Source organism: Octopus sinensis, linkage group LG30 (assembly GCF_006345805.1).
Source record: "Octopus sinensis linkage group LG30, ASM634580v1, whole genome shotgun sequence".
Taxonomy (NCBI): Eukaryota; Metazoa; Mollusca; class Cephalopoda; order Octopoda; family Octopodidae; genus Octopus; species Octopus sinensis.
In genome coordinates this window covers 7,392,006-7,409,417 of record NC_043026.1, presented here as the reverse complement: position 1 = coordinate 7,409,417, position 17,412 = coordinate 7,392,006, and positions in this window count along the sequence as shown.

Below are 17,412 nucleotides of genomic sequence, written 5' to 3'. Positions count from 1 at the left end.
GGGTGGGTGGATGAAAGTATTTAAGAGAGAGGAGGGAGGAAAGTACTTGAGAGAGAGAGAGAGTGGGGAGGAAGGGTGACTATATTTGAGAGGAAAGTCAGAAGGAGGAAGTATTTGAGAGAGGGAGGGAGGGAGAAGTAATTAGGAGAAACGAAGGGTTAAGTATTTGAGAGAGAGGGAGGGGGACGAAAATATTTGAGAGAGAGAGAGAGAGAGGAAAACGGTTATTTGAAAGTATTTGTTTTAGAAAGAGAGAGAGAGAGGGGGGTATTTATTTTCGTTTAATTGCTGGGTTCAAGAGGCAGGAACGGATCCCACGATTCTTGCAGACCCAGGAGGCTGTAATATCATTTCATAAAGGAACACAGCACAATGAATTCATAGAACAAGGCTCTAACTTTAAATACCTCATCTCTCGGTATACTCTCTCTCTTTTACTCTGTTACTTGTTTCAGTCATTTTGACTGCGGCCATGCTGGAGCACCGCCTTTAGTCGAGCAAATCGACCCCGGGACTTATTCTTTGTAAGCCCAGTACTTATTATATCGGTCTCTTTTGCTGAACCGCCAAGTTACGGGGAGGTAAACACACCAGCATCGGTTGTCAAGCAATGCTAGGGGGACAAACAGAGACACACAAACATATACACACACACATACATATATACGACAGGCTTCTTTCAGTTTCCGTCTACCAAATCCACTCACAAGGCATTGGTCGGCCCGGAGCTATAGTAGAAGATACTTGCCCAAGATGCCACGCAGTGGGACTGAACCCGGAACCATGTGGCTGGTTAGCAAGCTACTTACCACACAGCCACTCCTGCGCCTATGAGTAGTTCTTGAGAGATTTTCCTTCTCTTTGTTGTTAAAAGAGGCAAAGTTGCCATGGTCTCATTTGAGGATGTTCTCAAGATCTCCGTATGACCAAAAAATATCAGGATTGGGGCTATAAAAACAAAACTCCAACCCACATCAATTCATTATTTAATCTCCCTCAATGATGTCCTCTTCTGAAGCCACACTCTTTTCCCAAAACCATTTCCATTGATGGAAGAATTCCTGGAACCCCTTTTTGGGGGGTAGGGAGCATCTGCCTTGTCACATCCTCTTTGACATTTTGAAATCTTGTTCCTTTCAAGTGGGATTTCATTTTAAGAAAGATCCTTGGCTGCAATGGTCTTCAAGCCATGCCTCTTTCATGCATACTCACACACACACACACACATATTTTCTCTCACATATGCGCACCCGTAACCAGCATCGCCTAACTGGCACCCGCGCCGGTGGCATATGTAAAAGATTCGAGCGAGGTCGTTGCCAGTGCTGCCTGACTAGCCCTGTGCCGGTGGCATATAAAAGCACCCACTACACTCTCGGAGTGGTTGGCGTTAGGAAGGGCATCCAGCTGTAGAAACTCTGCCAGATCAAGACTGAAGCTTGGTGCAGCCATCTGGTTTGCAGACCTCAGTCAAATCGTCCAACCCATGCTAGCATGGAAAGCGGACGTTAAACGATGATGATGATTGTTGCTATAAGAATAATTACAACCCTTGTGAAGTTTTTTTCTTTTTTTTCACATGAAAATGAACAACGTGGGGTGTTTAATCTAATGGTTTTACACTGTATACAATGAGTGTATTTGTCCTTATGTGTCAGGCAGACAGAAAGAAATAGAAACAAAACAAAATAGAAGAAAAACTCAGATAAGACGTGGTATGAGTGGCGGAGTTGGGAACTTGCAAAACCGTCTGGGATTTCGCCATCCAAACAGATCAGGTGGTGGAGCACAACAGACCGGACCTTGGGGTGGTGGACAAGGTGCACCACATGTGCGATATAGTTGATGTTGCATTCTTCTTTGACCCACGAACAGTCAAGGAGGAAGGCGAAAAGAAAAATAGATACAACCCTCTTAAGTACGAAATAGCGTGGTTATGGAAAATGGAGCAGGTGAAGATAGTGCCAATTATTGTTGGGTCTTTGGGGACAGTATCAGAAGGGATCACGGGGAATATAAAGGAAATTGGAATAGAATGCCCAGTAGAACTGTTACAAAAGGTTTGTCTCATTGGCACATGGCCAGAATAATAAAGGAGAGTATTAGAAAGCTGAAAAGAACGGATAGCATGGTACCGTAGGCTGCAGGTAGTAAACCCACCATGCATGCAAGACTCCAGGAGTTCCAACAAAACATGTGATAAAAAGAAATAGGAGTGGCTGTGTGGTAAGTAGCTTGCTAACCAACCACACGGTTCCGGGTTCAGTCCCACTGCGTGGCATCTTGGGCAAGTGTCCTCTACTGTAGCCCCGGGCCGACCAATGCCTTGTGAGTGGATTTGGTAGACGGAAACTGAAAGAAGCCTGTCGTATATATGTATGTGTGTGTTTGTCCCTCTAGCATTGCTTGACAACCGATGCTGGTGTGTTTACGTCCCCGTCACTTAGCGGTTCGGCAAAAGAGACCGATAGAATAAGTACTGGGCTTACAAAAAGAATAAGTCCCGGGGTTGATTTGCTCGATTAAAGGCGGTGCTCCAGCATGGCCGCAGTCAAATGACTGAAACAAGTAAAAGAGTAATAATAATAATGGTGAGAATGTGTCAGAAAAATGTAGAGCTTGTGGAACTTGGAATGCAACAGTGGCACACATTGTGGAGGAGTGCCTCAAGTTGGCACAGGAAGAACTTAGCGGTTCGGCAAGAGAAGTCCGATAGAACAAGTACAGGGCTTTAAAAAAAATAACAGGTCGATTCGTCTCGACTGAAACTCTTCACGGCGGTGCTCCAGCATGGCCGCAGTCTAATGCCTGTAACGAGTAAAAAGAAAAAGACACATATATATATATTTATATTTATATATGTGTATATATATCACAATATATACAACCGTTAACGGGTGTATATTATATATAGCAACTAGTTATGTATTTTCCCATGATGCCATTCGGGATATGTTGATGCGACAGAAAGCGGTACAGCAGCAGCAGTAGTAGTAGTAGTAGTTGTAGTAGTAACAGTAACAGTAGCAGAAGTAGTAGTAATAGTAACAGTAGCAGCAGCAGTTGTAGTAACAGTAGCAGTAGTAGTAGTAGTAGTTGTTGTAGTAATAGTAGTAGTAGTAGTAGTAGTAGTACGTCTTGTAGAGCTGATGGTGGTGGTGATGGTAATAACGATGGTAGTGGTAATAGGAGACAAATCGTGGTAGTAGGAGGCGTGTGATATTAGTGTCAGGATGATGGTGATGATGGTGGTTGTGGTGGTGGTAGTAGTAGTAGATAACTTAGAAGTAGTAGCACCGGTGTGACAAAAGCTGTCGTGGTAGGAGGCAACGTCACAAGCTCGTCCTAGTAGTAGCAGGAGTACTTGACATCATAGTGGTAGCAGTGACAACGACGATATATTCATTGTGATAATGATAATGATGATGATGATGGTAGGAGTGGTAGAAGTAGTAAAAGATGTGTTAGGTAGCAACGTCTATCTTTCTCACTCCTCCCTCTCTCTTTCTATGTGTCTTTCTCTCTCTGTCTCTCTCACTCCCAACTACTGCCGGTTAGTGGTAGGAGTAGTAGATGACAATGTGGTAGTAGGAGCAGTAGTATTGTTGGGGGTGGTCGGAGTGATAAAAGACTCCGTGGTAGGAGGTAACGTCACATGCTGTTTATTCTTTATGATGATGATGATGATGACGCTGATGGTCGGAGTGATAAAAGCCGCCGTGGTAGGAGGGACCGTGAGAGTAGTAGTAGGAGTAGTCGTAAGCATCTTGGCCGTCGTAGTGATGAGGGCGGGGACGGCGGCATCCGTACGGGACGAACCGGACGTTCCAAACATGACCATACAGTCTTATTTTTGCTATTTTTAAGGCTGTAGGATGTGATTTGGGAGAGATTTGGCTGCCATTTCTAGCAATGTCACTCATCAACAAACAACCCGTTCTGTTGTCATCTTTTATCCTTTTTTTCCTATTATTTGTTTCATAGTGACTTGACTGTGGCCATGCTGGAGCACCGCCTCGAAGCTTTTTTTTTTTGTCGAATGAATCGACCCCCCCCTCGGCCCAGTACTTTTAAGCCTGTTATTTTATCGAACGCTTTTGCCGAACCGCTAAGAATTGCGGGGGACATAGACACACCAACACAGGTTGTTAAACGAGTGGGTGGGTGGGGAAAACACCCACCCACACACACACACGTCCTTTTATTTTATTCTTTTACTTGTTCCAGTCATTTGACTGCGGCCATGCTGGAGCACCGCCTTTAGCCGGTGCCCCAGCATGGCCGCAGTCAAATCGACCCCCGGGACTTACTCTTTGTAATACAGTTCTATATTTAAGAGATGAAGAATTATTTACGTTATTTACATTCGACGGATATTTGTCCTCATCTTGTTTGTTGTTAACACAACATTTCGGCTGGTATACCCTCCAGCCTTCATCAGGTGTCTTGGGGAAATTTCGAACCTGGGTTCTCATTCCTAAGGTAGTTTTCGATGTTATTATTATTATTATTATTATTATTATTATTATATTATTATTATTATTCAGGCCACTGGCATCCGTCCTGGTGGAGCGCTAAGAATACCATCCAAGCACGATCGTTGCCAGGGCAACAAGCCGGCCTCCCTGCCGGTGGCACATAAAAAGACACCATTCGATCGTGATCGTTACCTGCGTCACCTTACTGGCACTTCTGCTGGTGGAACGTGAACAAAACATTCGAGCGAGGCCATTGCCAGTGACGCTGGACTGGCTCCTCTGCAGGTGGCACATAAAAAGCACCATTTTGAGCAAGGTCGTTGCCAGTGCCACCTGATTGGCCCCCGTGCCGGTGACACGTAAAAGCACCCACTACACTCTCGGAGTGGTTGGCATTAGGAAGGGCATCCAGCTGTAGAAAACCATGTCAAATCAGACTGGAGCCTGATGCAACCATCTGGTTCACCAGTCCTCAATCAAATCGTCCAACCCATGCTAGCATGGAAAGCAGACGTTAAACGATGATGATGATGATGAAGATGTAAATAAAACTAGATAGATAGATAGATGGATGGATGGATAGAAAGATAGATAGATAGATAGATAGATAGATAGATAGATAGATAGATAGATAGATAGATAGATAGATAGATAGATAGATAGATAAGATAGATGGATGGATAGAAAGATAGATAGATAGATAGATAGATAGATAGATAGATAGATAGATAGATAGATAGATAGATAGACAGATGGACAGAGAAAAAGAATGACAACAGATCGATAGGGTTGATAAGTGCTAACGCACGGAACTCTCAATCCTTCAGTCACTCCGCTGCTCCTGTTAAACATTAATGCAAAATATGGAGATCGACAGAGTGACAGACAGATAGACATAGATAGATCCATAAATGTGCTCTCTCTCTCTCTCTCTCTCTCTCCTCTCTCTCTCTATCTATGTATCTATCTATTTATCTATCTCTCTCTCGCCCTTTCTTGCTCTCTTTCTCCGTTAGACGAAGTTAGGGGCTGACGTGTAACAGTTTTTCTATTCTCTCCATTAATAAAGCGACAAAAATGGGGCATATTTTGGATAAGGCGACCCCAGACAAACAAACATGCCCTGCCTTACAGACTAAACACTAATAATAATAATAATAAAATAAATAATAAGAAACTCTCCACACGATTGAGTGAGGAATCTTTGATCCTTCGATCACAGGTGTGCAATCGATCTAGGTTGAACTTGTGTTGTAAATACCAACCACAAACAACACACCTGTACACCAGCCTCTCTCTTTCTTTCTCTCGTTCGTTCTAAAAACCATTCATCTTCTTTTGTCATTCATTCATACAAAACATTCAAACCACACACACACACACACCAGCATCTGAATCAAACGCGTCAGTTTCAATTCCAAGTACCAGCTGTTGGCATTTCTGTTTTGTTTGTCAGTTTTATTTCTTCTCGTCGGAAGCGGCGTGGCAGGAGGGACGTTCTCACATTCATTTGTCTATATCTTATCATATCTCCTGCGAGTGTGTTTCTTCGAATTTTCAGGGCAATTTAAGATAAATATCTGACAAAAAAAGAAAGAAAGAAAGAAAGAAAAGAAGTGGAGATGAAAAGATAGAAGCAAAAGAAGGAGAAAAAGGACGAAGAAAGCGGTGACCAAGGAAGGAAGAATTGTCAGTCACAGAGGTTCTTCTACCCGAAAGCGAAATACGGGTGACTTTGAGGAGAGAGAGAAGAAAAGAGAGACCAGAACACAAGTACACAGTCACTATATATATACATATATACATATATAGATATATCTGTATCTATATATGCGTGTGTGTGTGTGTGTACAGGTTAGTCCCACGAGGAAGAATATATATATGTATGTATATATCTCCAGTCTGTTGGTGTGTGCGGCAACTTGCTGTGTTGCGGATCGGATCGGCGATTGAAAGACTCAAAGAGTCACAGAGAGAGAGAGAGAGAGAGAAAACACGTTGTGTGATATCTGGAATGTGAGTCACGGGCGGAATACAACATAGAAGAAGAAGAGAAAAAAAAAACCCCCATAAAATACGACACAAAACCAGAAGGAAAAAAAGAAACGTGGATAAAAAAGGAAGGAAAAGGAAAAAATACAAAAGAACCTGAAAAGAAGAAAAAATTCTAAAACCAAACACAAGACATTTATTAAAAGAGAGAAAACAACATAATTAAACCAGGAACCGAGAAACGCGCACTTGTTCTTTGGACCTAATTACATATATATATATGTATATATATATACATATATATATATATATATACATATATATATGTATGTATAGTGTGTGTGTGTGCATGTCTGGTTAAATAGCTCCACGTTTACTGGCACGATGGAAAGGAGTTGAAGAGAAAAGAAAGCGGATATTTAATACGATTTGTACAGGGATCTCTAACTTACCAGGAGAATATTATTTGTATACATACGTATATATATATTATATATATATTATATAATATATATATATATAAGACACGCGCACACAAACACATAAGGCGTTTGTACAAACAAACAAGTGTTCATATAAATATAAAAAGAGAAATCAGTTTAGATACACACATACAAGTGCGTGTGTGTGTATATTGTACATAATTACACGCAAAAAAATATCTCCCCACACGGCAACTTCAACACCTCTCCACTCGAAAACAGAGCAATATATGGTAGATATATATATATATACTTTTATATTTATAAGCGTGTATAATTAAAGTCAAACACATACGTGTCAGTACACAGATACACACACACATATATATATATTTACATCTCGAAACCAAAACCGTTGAGGGCTTTTGTCACAGACGTGAGAATTCACCTGCATACGGCCACCTCATATATACACCCACGCTTCAACAACAAGCTATATATATATATATAATATATATATATATATATATATATATTTATATTGGCAAGACAGAAACGGAATCACTCGGAGGAGAGGCATCACCATGGTGAAATTTCGGGATGGACCCATCAAAGAAGGAATTGACAATTCGGTTTTCATTATTCCTGGCATTATCGTGGTTTCCCTGATCGGTGAGTTTTGTATCCGTCGTACTCGCACTATTGTCTGCGTGTATAAGTGGTAGCTTATCTGCCTATCTAATCTATCTATCTATCTATCTATCTATCTATCTATCTATCTATCTATCTATCTATCTATCTATCTATCTATCTATCTGTCTATCCGTCTGTCTGTCTGTCTATCTATCTATCTATCTATCTATCTATCTATCTATCTATCTATCTTCTATCTATCTATATCTTATTTATTTATTTAATTTTCGAGTCTGGTTTCTTGCTATTTAGTCCGAGTTTCACCTGTAGGTGCTCAAGACCTTTGGGTTTTGTAATTTCTACTCCAGCACCGACAGATCTCTCTTTCTCTCTCTCTATGCATATATATATATATATATATATATATTATATATATATATATATATATATATATGAGAGAGAAAGAGAAGACGACTGTGTCTGTGTGTGGTAGTCGGATACAGAGAGATCTGGAGAAAGTGAGAGTTTGTGTGTATGTTTGTTGAAAAGCGGAAATAGAGGTAAGACAGACGGTTTGTGTTCGTATGTGATGGATGTAGAGAGAGAATTCTGGTATACAGAGACCAATTATTAGCGTAGAGACACGTGTACGTGATTCCGTGCGTATACACACACACATACATGTAATTATACATGCACAAGCATACGTGTATAAAGATATATAAATATCTATGTATGTGTATATGTGGAAATATGCGTATGTATATACGTATAAATATATGTATAAAAACATACATATCTATGTGCATATGTGTGTGTATGTATATATATATACATACACGTGAAAGACGAACGTTTCGAGATGGTGACATTCGTACGCCTGTTTCTATGTCTCTACTTATGTACATATGGTATACGTGTAGGTGTTGTAGAGAGAAAAAAAGCAATCCTTCGGTATTGGTAGACGACATCAGTCACCCATACAACCTTGCCTCATGACGTCGTCTCCTCATATCGACACGATGTAGACCAATACCGAAGGATCGCCGAACAAATGTATAAACGGGTAGACACCAGGTATCAAATCAATTCATAACTTATCTATGTAAGAGATAGAATTTTATACACACACGTTCTACACGCTCAAGTTTAAATCTATTGAGCACTAATTAAATGTATTCTATACAGAAAAGATCTGATTCTCATATCTGAACTGTATATATCCAGGTGAGTTGATATGGAGATAATGATGCAGGTAAACGTGATTAGCCTCCTCCTCATCATCATCGTCGTTTAACGTCCGCTTTCCATGCTAGCATGGGTTGGACGATTTTGACGTAGGACTGGCGAACCAGATGGCTGCACCAGGCTCCAATCTGATCTGGCAGAGTTTCTACAGCTGGATGCCCTTCCTAACGCCAACCACTCCGTGAGTGTAGTGGGTGCTTTTTACATGCCACCGGCACGGGGGCCAGTCAGGTAGTACTTGCAATGACCTCACTCGAATCTTTTTACACATGGCACAGGTGCCAGTAAGGCGATGCTGGTAACGATCATGCTCGAATGGTGTCTTTTATGTGCCACCGGCACGGAGGCCAGATAGCCGCTCTGGCAATGGTCCAATATCATCATCATCATCATCATCGTTTAACGTCCGTATTCCGCGCTAGCACGGGTTGGACAGTTCGACCGTGGTCTGTGAAGCCAGAAGGCTGCACCAGGCTCCAGTCTGATCTGGCAGTGTTTCTACAGCTGGATGCCCTTCCTAACGCCAACCACTCCGAGAGTGTAGTGGGTGCTTTTTACGAGCCACCCGCACAGGTGCCAGGGGGGGTCCGGCATCGGCTGCGATCGGTTGGAGCTTTTAATGTGCCACCGGCACGGAAGCTAGCCAAGGCGGCGCTGGCAACGACCACGTTCGGATGGTGCTTTTTATGTACCACCAGCACAGAAGCCAGTCGGGGTGGCGCTGGAGTCAGAGTGGCTGAGCTCGTTTCGAGTGTTGGGCCTCACAGAGTCATTGTCTGAGCCCTTTGGCATTATGTTGTGCTTGAGAAGAGGACCCATCAATCCGGTCAAAATTCCAGTTGTGGCAATAGCAGTTCACACACATCCATCTACTTTTCACCCTGAGCAAGAGGCCCTTAGTTACCAGCAGAGATAGGAGCTCCCTGAACTTTGCCACATTATTTTTATTCTAGCTGCTACACTCTCAGAGCAACCACCCCTACTACAGACTTGGTAACCTAGGTAGCGGAAGCTATCAACTACTTTTTGTTTCTTCCCCTGGCATATGATGAAATCTGTTTTTTGTACACCTTCAGTGTTTATTGCCCCTGTGCATCTGCCACACACAAAACCTATCTTCCTGGTTAACCTTCCTTTGATATCGCTGCACCTTTTATGTGTCCATCATTTACACCAGGTACATCATATGGAGTTTCTATCCACACCTTTTCTACAGATCAAGCAGGGCCATCTACCTGGGTTTGTGATTTGACAGCCTTCCTACTTACTAAGACTGTGGTTTTTGCCAGGTTAACCCTAAGGCCTTTTGATTCTAGGCCTTGCTTCCACAACCTAAACTTTGTCTCTAGTTCTGGCTGTGACTTGGCTATTAGAGCAAGGACATCAGATTAGAGGATTTCCCAGAGGCAGCCTGTCTTGAATTCCCCTGTTATTGCCTGGAGGACTGTAATGAATGAGAGGGAGATGAGGACCGATCCTTGGTGAACCCCTACTTCTACTCGGAATTCTTCACTATACTCATTGCCAACCTTCACCTTGTACAGCTCTTACGAGGCACTCGTCTATCCCCAGTTTCTGCATTGACCACCAGATAAGGGATCAGGGGACCCTGTCAAAGGCTTTCTCCAAGTCAACAAAAGCCAAGTTCAAAGGTTTTCCTTTGGCTAGGTATTTCTCCTGCAGTTGAAATACAGCATCACTGGTGCTTCTGCCTGGCACAGAACTGAACTGCGTCTTATGTAGGCTAACTCTCTCCCTAATAAGTTGGGTTATGACCCTCTTTGTAACTTTCATCACTGATCCAATAATTTGACACCCCTGTGGTTATTCTATCTAAAGCATCACCTTTCCCCTTGTAGCAGTTGACTATGGTGCTGCTGCTACACCAGTCATTGGGTACGACTCCTTCATGAACTCCCTGATTTACGATGCGGGTGAGAAGAAAGTAACCCACACCACCTGATATTTTAAGCATCCCTGTGGTGATTCCTGATGGGCCAGGTGCTTTCCCTGTCATAGTATCCTTAATTGCTTTATCTACCTGGGTACTGTCAATTCAGGTAGTTTGTCCCTCTACTGGGTCAACCTTTGTCAGACTCTCCTCTTCCTCCCATTCATTCTCCACGTTCAGCAGTCTTTCATAATGGCTTCTCCAAGCCTCAGAATCATTAAACACAAGTGCACCATCATCCATGTGGACACATTTCTCTCCTATGGCATCATGGTTTTCTCTCACACATTGTCTTAAAATCTGAAATCTTTTTTATTCGTTTATTTGTTTCGATTGTTTGACTGCGGCCATACTGGAGCACCGCCTTTAGTTGAACAAATCAACCCCAGGACTTATTCTTTGTAAGCCTAGTACTTGTTCTATCGGTCTCTTTTGCTGGACAGCTAGGTTACAGGGATGTATACACACCAACATCGGTTATCAAGCGATGATTGGGGAACATATACATATATATGGATGTATATATATATATGTGTGTGTGTGTGTGCGTGTATAAATATATATAAATATGTATGTATATATATGTGTGTACACACACACACACACACATATATATGTATATATATACGACGGGCTTCCTTCAGTTTCCGTCTACCAAATCCACTCTGAAGGCTTTGATTGACCTGAAGCTATGGTAGAAGACACTTGCCCAGGGTGTCATGCAGTGGGACTGAACCCAGAACCATGTGGTTGGTAAGCAAGCTACTTACCACACAGCCACTCCTGCGCCTATGTTAATATTTGTGCAATATCTATGTGAGTCATTACTAAGACATGTCATAAATCTTCTCTCTCTCTCTCTTTCTCTCTTTCCAGCGCTCGTTAGTTACAAATTGGTGTCGAGTCTTTACCAGAAACAACAAATCAAAGATGAACGACGGAAAGCAAAACAGATGCGAAAAGACAAAGAACAGAACAAAAAACATAAAAAGCAGTAAAACTATGAACCACAAAGAACTGTATGGGCCGCTGTGGGCCACTATATGCTACGCTGGACCACTATTGTGCACTTTGGACCACTTTGGGTAAATGTAGATCTTCATGGGTTTTGAATGCCTAAAATAATGACCTTAGTATGATGAAATGTGTGTGTGTGATATGGGGTGGTTTTGGTGTAGTGTGCCCCGCCCTGGGCTGCTATAAACCACTCTGGACCATTAAGGGCCATCTTGGGTGGCTGTAGATCATTATGGACTGCTACAAGTTTTATGAACACTTGAAACAATTCACCTGGGTATGATGTGTGTGTGTGAGTGTGTGTCTGATGTGAGGTTTTGGCGTATTGTGACACTCCGGTCCGCTGTGGACCACCTTGCACAACTGTGGGCCATTATGGACCACCAGAAGGTTTACAAATGTCTAAAATAGTTGACTTGCATATGATGAAGTATAGTATGAAGTTTGTGTGTGGTGTGGTGATATGTATATGTGGTTTTGTTGTAGTGTGCCAATCTGGTCCAGTGGACCACCTTGGATGAGTGTGGGCCCTTATGGACAACCACAAGGTTTATGAATGCCTAAAGTGATTAACCTGAGTACGATAAAATGTGAAGTGTGTGTGTGTTGGTATAAGGTTTTGGTGTATTGTGACACTGGTCCATTGTGGACCACCTTGCACAAATGTGGGTCGTTAAGGACCACCACAAGGTTTATGACAACCTAAAATATATGACCTAATTATGAAGAAATAAAGTAAGTGTGTGTGTGTGTGTGTAAAATGTGGTTTACGTGTAGTGACACTCTGGGCCATCAGGGACCATCATGGAGGGCAGCCACTGGCCCTTATGGATACCACAAGATTTTTGAACTCTTAAGATAATGAACTGACTACAATGAAATGTAAAGTGTGTGTGTGTGTGTGTTGTGATGTCCATTTTGTAATAAGCGCCCAGTGGACATTCGATGTTGTGTGTGTGTGTGTGTGGGTGGTGAGGAAACTTATTGTTGGATGCAGCGAATGTGTGATGATGTGCAACAATGGTTTTTATTTTAAAGAAGATTGAGGGGGAACGGATAGTGGTGGCGACACTGGTAGTGTTGGAGTGATATGTGGTGGTTGGCAGGGATGGATGGTCAGGTTGTTACATCTTGTCCAGGTTTTAATTTCAATCTCAATCCCACATAGGTAAGAGCAGACCTGCAATACAAGACGTTCCAGCTGTGACCATCCTGTCCTATTTGGGGTGGTGGTGGTGGTGGTAGCAATACACCTTCGACTACATTGACCTGTGTTCTAGCTTTGGTGTAATTTGACTGCTATTTCTTTTAGGTCAAACATCTGCTAGAAATAGCAGCCAGTGGATAGCGGATGGTAGTGATGTTGATAAGGGGGAGAAGGTGATTCCCAAACCCCCACTTGTCTACCCCCGACCCCCCCACTTCATCTTTCTCTGTGAATTAACAAATGTTGTTATTGTTTTTTTTGTTATTTATTTTTTTTGTTTTACTTATCTTTCTTTCTGTTGTAAGTCTACTACTGCTGCTACTGCTGCTGCTGCTACTACTACTACCATTACCACTACTACTTCATCCCCACTCCCCCTCTCCCTCCTCCTCCTATTTTCCCTACTACTGCTGCTGCTGATACTTGTACTACAAAAAACCCCACCTCCATCTCTACCCCCCAACATCTTTATTGCTGCTGCTGTGGCTACTACTACTACAACCACCACCACCACCACCATTACCATGGTTGTTACCAAGGTAACTACGGTCCATCATCATGGCTACTATTAATCTTTTTCACCAAATTTTTTTCCTTTATAATTCCTAGTTCAAATATCGCTGGGAGAAAACCCTGCTTTATCTCCCCTCCTGGGCCAAGTACCAGGCATAAGTACCAGTAATAAATGTGTTGTGAAAGGAATCGCTGGTACCTGCGCCCCCTAAAAAAAATTAATGTAAGTCTCTATGTGATTGCTGCTGTGACCTTCCTAGAAATAGCAGCCAAATTTCTCTCAAAGCACACAATGACCAGAATGTCAAAAGAAGGATATAATGCATATTGTACTCTGAAATGAACCATATCTGAAAAGATAGGATGGGCATGGCTGGAATGTATTTGGTCACAGGCCTGCCCAATCAGGGCTCATATTATTATTATTATTATTATCATTATTATTATTATTATTATTATTATTATTATTAAGGCAGTGACCTGGCAGAATTGTTAGCACACTGGATGAAATGCGAGCTGGCCGAATCGTTAGCACGTCGGGCGAAATGCTTAGCGGTATTCCGGCTGCCGTTACGTTGTGAGTTCAAATTCCGCCGAGGTCGACTTTGCCTTTCATCCTTTCGGGGTCGATAAATTAAGTATCAGATACGCACTGGGGTCGATATAATCGACTTAATACCTATGTCTGTCCATGTTTGTCCCCTCTATGTTTTGCCCCTTGTGGGTAATAAAGAAATAGGTATTTCATCTGTCTTTACATTCTGAGTTCAAATTCTACTGAGGTCGACTTTGCCTTTCATCCTTTCAGGGTCGATAAATTAAGTACCAGTTGCATTCTAGGGTTGATGTAATAGACTATTCCCCTCCCCCACCCGAATTTCAGGCCTTGTGCCTATAGTAGAAAGGATTATTATTATTATTATTATTAAGTGGTTGAGCTGGGAGAGTTCTTAGCATGTTGGGCAAAATGGTAAGCAACATTTGTCCATCACTGCTACGTTCTGAGTTCAAATTCCACCGAGGTCAACTCTGCCTTCATCCTCTCAGAGTTGATACACTGGGGGTCACTGTACTCGACTAGCCCCCCAACCCCATCCTCCCCCCAATTTTAGGCCTTGCGCCTTTAGTAGAAAGGATTATTAAGGCAGCAGGCTGGCAGAATCGTTAGCAACGGGCCAAAATGCTTAGCAACATCTCATCCATCGCTACATTCTGAGTTCACATTCAAATGAGTACCAGTCATGCACTGGGGGTCTGTTATAGATTTGCACCCTCCTACGAAATTTCAGGCCTTGTGCCTAAAGTAGAAAGGATTGTTATTATTAATATTATTATTATTATTATTATCACCATTATTATTATTATTATTATTATTATTACCATACCACTTTGATGTGGTTACATGATGACAGGGAGAAAAACCCAACAATATATATAAGAAAAATATATTTTAAGAAAGAAAAGAAATATATAAAAAGTTGATTGTAATTGGTGAGTGCTGAATATCAAAAACTGCGTTTATACGCATAATTACACACTTATATACACACAACACCCACACACACACATATACATACTTACATATGCAAACTTACATATGCATGAATGCAAACATTATATATATATATAATATATATATATATGTATACACATATACATACACATACATTCATATGTATACGTGTGTATAATATATATATATATATAATATATATATACATATACATTTATTTATATATATATATATATATATATACATTATTTATATATATATATATATACATATACATTTATTTATATATATATATACATTATTTATATATATATATATACATTTATTTATATATATATATACATTTATTTATATATATACATATATACATTTATATATATATTACATATATACATTTATATATATATACATATATACATTTATATATATATATATGTGTATATATATATGTGTATATATATATGTATATATATATATATGTATATATATATATATATATATATGTATATATATATATATATATGTATATATATACATATATATATATATATATATATATACACACACACATGGTGACAATTTCCAGAGCACCAAACAGCTAAATGATTTTGATGAAGGTTTAAGAAATACCAAATATATTTGATAAAAATTCCACAGAAAATTTAAAACGTTTAAAGGTTTAAAGAATATCTCTTACAAAAAGGAGGGGGTTACAAGATATGAATCAAAGACAGTTGATGTTTAAGGGGTATGGAGCACATTTGGGTTGGGGGTAGGGGAGATTTACGATATATAATATATATATATATATATATATATACATATATATACATACACACACATATATGGAAGTTATATGGTGGTGCTGAGTCCTGTTGGGTATTTATATACTAAATATTGGTATGTGTGTATGTATATATATATATATTATATAATATATATATATATACATATATACACATACATGTGTATATACATACACACAAATATGCATATCTATACATACATATATATATATGCACATAAACATACATACATGTGTATGTGAACGTACACACACACACATATATATGCATACACATATATACTTACACACACACACACACATATATATATATGGCTTATGTCAGACAGATGAGAGAGGAGTATTCAATACATGTTTAAAAAAAATTTTTTTCTGTTTTGTTTGTTTTTGAGGCTGAAACTGAAAGTTCTCGCCTGTAGATGGCTACACCATGAAACTTGAACCATGAGGCAAACTCCTACCTTCAGTTTCAATAAAAAGAAACAAACTAACATACACACACACATACATATGCATATACACACATATGCACACACATATGTATATATATATATATATCTACACTTATACATATCGATGCATATACACACTTATAAATATCTATGCATATGCAGACACACGTATATATATAAACACATGCACACATTACCTAACAGCTAAAATAAATTATATATACAAACTTCGCTTTTGTTTGTGTTTTTTTTAATTAGATATTTGTTTTTTTTTTTTATATCCACCATTATTATGGGAAAACTGTATCTGACTCATCCACTGTTCACTTTCCAGACATTTCTACATTACTGCATATTCTTTATACGCACTTTTGACAAGTTGTGGTGCACCTGAGCACTGTATACAATAATTTCATTATTATATTATTTAAAGTGGATTGCAATGTAATTCGAGTTGGCCAGGCCTGGTACAGAGGGACAGCGACAGGTGACGTGCCGTGGAATAGACACATTTATACCCAAATCAGCAAAGACAGCCGACGGTGTACTTTCATATGTTTTCAACAAGTTTACAAGAACTTTCTTACTAAACATAAACCTTCTATTCCAACACCAACATCGCCCTTTTCAAGCCTAGCCAGGCACATGGGCCCGGTTTCCCGGTTTCAATGGCGTATGTGTTCCCCCCAGCTGGACGGGACGCCAGTCCATCGCAACATTACTCAAGAAACAGGAAAAGAGAGAGTGAGAGAAGGTTGTGGTGAAAGGGTACAACAGGGGTCGCCACCAGCCCCTGCCGGAGCCTCGTGGAGCTTTTAGGTGTTTTCGCTCAATAAATATACACAACGCCCGGTCTGGGAATCGAACCCGCGAATCCTCTGCTCTAAACACTGGGCCACTGCGCCTCCACTCCAACACCAACACCAGCATGTAATGCGAGTTGACCAGGTCTGACGTAAACGAATCGCGTCGCGGCAAGAGTTGTCTCCCCTGTTTCTTCAGGGGAGACAACTCGTGTGGTGACACGATTTCCTTGCAATGTGCGAAACGTTAATCTTCCGTCCTCGAGTTTGAACCTTGTACACTTGCTAGAAAGACACACATCGGTTATTCTTTTCTGCTCTAGGCACAAGGCCAGAAATTTTGGGGAGGGGGCCAGTCGATTAAACCGACCCTTGTAC